Source organism: Brachionichthys hirsutus, chromosome 12 (genome assembly GCF_040956055.1).
Source record: "Brachionichthys hirsutus isolate HB-005 chromosome 12, CSIRO-AGI_Bhir_v1, whole genome shotgun sequence".
Taxonomy (NCBI): Eukaryota; Metazoa; Chordata; class Actinopteri; order Lophiiformes; family Brachionichthyidae; genus Brachionichthys; species Brachionichthys hirsutus.
This window is the reverse complement of record NC_090908.1, coordinates 1220385-1223716: the sequence shown is the minus strand read 5'-3', so window position 1 is coordinate 1223716 and position 3332 is coordinate 1220385. Positions and strand designations below refer to the sequence as shown.

The 3332-nt window shown below is 53.8% G+C and overlaps 1 non-coding gene across 1 annotated transcript; it reads left to right on the top strand.

The window, feature by feature from the left end:
• The first annotated feature begins 2987 nt into the window (after window positions 1-2987).
• Window positions 2988-3059, top strand: trnaq-cug (transfer RNA glutamine (anticodon CUG)). The gene has a single exon. It is a non-coding gene; the product is annotated as a tRNA-Gln (tRNA).
• The last annotated feature ends 273 nt before the right edge of the window (window positions 3060-3332 follow it).

The following is a 3332-nucleotide window of genomic DNA, read 5'->3' as shown; positions in this document are numbered from 1 at the left end:
CAGAGACAGCGGGGGGGGGGGGGGGGGTTGTAACGTAAACCTCACGGCCCGCCCGAGGGCGTGAGCTGGAGTCGCTGGGAGCTAAAGACGTCAGCAGGAAGCTGTGAGAACGTTAAAGCCGTGGAAAGATGCCAACGCAAGCAGAACGGTCGTGGAGAGAAGCGAAGTGAAACCTGTTGCTGCGGCGCTAACTTCAGCGCCGTGCGTTTCGTTGCACCGAACCAGACTGGCAGGGAGACGGAATCAAAACACGCTCATTATTTCGTGTCGCGGGTTCGAATCCTGTCTGTGCCGCGTTTGTATGTTCTCCCCGTCAGCGTTCTCCGGGTTCTCCCAAGCTGCTCCAGTAACGTGAACCACAAAGCGAAGTGGCCGGACGCCAGACGTCGGCCGGTTCCGTGGTGTAATGGTTAGCGCTCTGGACTCTGAATCCAGCGGTCCGAGTTCAAATCTCGGTGGAACCTGTTTATTCACAGATGTCTTTGATGTTTATATAAATCAAACAAAGTAACATTTTATTCACAATCCCTCCCTCTTCCCTGCAGTCTTGCCCTCTCTCTGTCCCTCTGTCTGTCTCTGTCTGCAGGTCCTTCTGTCCGTGGTGCTGCAGAACCTGGACCTGTGGCTGTCCATATCGCTAGCATTAGCATTTATAGCTTCAAATAGCAGCTCTAGTCAGCAGCCTACATGTTACGTTATGTTTTTGTCTGCTCCTGCTCTATGTCTCTCTCCCTCTCTCTCTCCCTCTCAACCCAGCCGGTCCAGACAGACGGCCTTCCACTATGAGCCTTGGGTTCTGTTCAAGGTTTCTGCCTGTTAAAGGGAAGTTCTTCCTTGCCTCCGTCTCCAAAGCGCTTGCATTTTTGGGTCACGTTGGGTTCTGTCTTTCCCTGCGATGCCTTAAAGTGTCTTGAGATGACTTCCTGTTATGAATGTCACGAACGATTCCTAAAGCTTAAAACCATCCGAGGCTGAAAACCGCGTCACATCATCACCGGATTTACCAACGAAGTGTTTGAGCATTTGAGCGAGGAACCTCGGAACGACGGAACCATGTCAGAAAATCGATTTGATACGGCGACGGACAACAAACGCTCTCAAGTCTCTTATATTTGTGTTGCAAAGTCACTGGCTGACCTTCAGTGGGGTGGGGGCAGCGTGGGGTGGGGTGGGGGCAGCGTGGTGGGATGGGGGCAGCGTGGTGGGGTGGGGGCAGCGTGGTGGGATGGGGGCAGCGTGGTGGGGTGGGGGCAGCGTGGTGGTGGGGGCAGCGTGGGGCAGCGTGGTGGGATGGGGGCAGCGTGGTGGGATGGGGGCAGCGTGGTGGGGTGGGGGCAGCGTGGTGGTGGGGGCAGCGTGGGGCAGCGTGGTGGGATGGGGGCAGCGTGGTGGGATGGGGGCAGCGTGGTGGGGTGGGGGCAGCGTGGTGGGGTGGGGGCAGCGTGGTGGTGGGGGCAGCGACCCGAAGTTGGATGACTTTCAGCGAGTGGAGAATCTTTCTCAACCCGGGAGAGGAGGGGAAGCCGAGGAGCTCAAAATACCGGTGACCATTACATCATCCAGCTGAGCTCCACAACACAATGCATAACTGGGGGGGGGGGGGGGGGGTCGGAGACACATGGCTTTGGTGCTGACGTCATGATCTGAGGGTTATTTCATGTGTGAGTCACAGCAGCAGCAGCAGCAGCAGCTGATGCCTGACTGGTCCTCAGGATGCAAATACAAAAGGATGAGATGCTGGATCTGAGCCCCCCCCCCCCCCCACACACACACACACACACACACACACAAAGTACAACCTGCAATGCCTGGAAGAGAGGAAGGAAGCTTGCAACCTTACCACAGATGCGGCGTGGCGTTTATGAGCACGTCTTTCTTTGCGCAGGAACGATTGGGGGGGTCGGGGGGGGTATCCCTGGACCGGGCAGAGGTTCCCAGCTCCTCAGAAACAAACAGCTTCCGGAACGGTTCCCACCGAACGCGTGGATGTCTTCTCGCTGGAGCCGTGCGTGGGCTGCACGGACGGGAGAACATCAGGGGAAGTCGCAAAGTGCTGCGTGTGCGCGTTTCCGTGAACGCAGGCTGCGTGTGCGCTGCGCTGCGCTGCTGCGCTGCGTCCGCTCCTCCCTGCAGCAAGCTCGGCTCCGGGCGGAACGAAGAGCCGGAGTGGATCAACCAGCGGCGGGGACCGGCTCCCCGCAAAACGCGGCTCTGGAGAGATGGACCCGGAGCCGGAGCGAACCTGCTGCAAGAACTGCGTCCTCCGACTGAAGGAGAAACACACATTTTATTTCAGTTTGTGTATCAGGAGAAAAATTAGAACATGACAGGAAACATTTACTGCAGCATATGATCAGTTTAGGATCAATCAGGCTCAGTTTAGGATCCATCAGGCTCAGTTTAGGATCCATCAGGCTCAGTTTAGGATCCATCAGGCTCAGTTTAGGATCCATCAGGCTCAGTTTAGGATCCATCAGGCTCAGTTTAGGATCAATCAGGCTCAGTTTAGGATCCATCAGGCTCAGTTTAGGATCCATCAGGCTCAGTTTAGGATCCATCAGGCTCAGTTTAGGATCCATTCCATTCTGGATTCACCTGATCTGGGGCCTGGGAGCCGGTTCCGTGGTGTAATGGTTAGCGCTCTGCACTCTGAATCCGGCGATCCGAGTTCGAGTCTCAGTGGAACCTCTTTACGCAGGAGTGTCTCTTGACATTAATAGAAATTCGGTTTTACAAATTAATGTTCTATTCACAAGATGAAACTTCTCGGAGATCAGAAACAACTGATCGACGTTTCAGGTGTGATTCTAACTAAACACAAACAAGTCGAGTCAGAAGACAGAAACATCAAACAAAACGAAGCTTCGCGCTCCGGCTGAAGATCCAGAGGTTTCCACCGATACACTTAGATAGTACTGCATTTAGGTAGTACTACATATAGGTAGTACTACCCACTCCTGAACCAGTGTTTACAGCGGCGTATACATGGTTCCATGGTGTAATGGTTAGCACTCTGGACTCTGAATCCAGCGATCCGAGTTCAAATCTCGGTGGAACCTGTCTATTCACAGATGTCTTTGATGTCATCTTCGACATTTTGTCAGAGTTCTCCATCAAAAAGAACAAAGTATTTATTCTAACGTTACTCTTTACTCTGTTACATTCGAGCCTCGTTGCTCCACATTTGCTTCCATCCATGCTTTGATGTGAGCCGCTCAGTGATCTGTTGACGCCTCAGCAGGAATCAGATGGAGATAAACGTGAACGAGATAAACATAAACGCGCACGGAAAGCAGCCGCTTCCGTGCGCGTTGAACAAAACAATCACATGG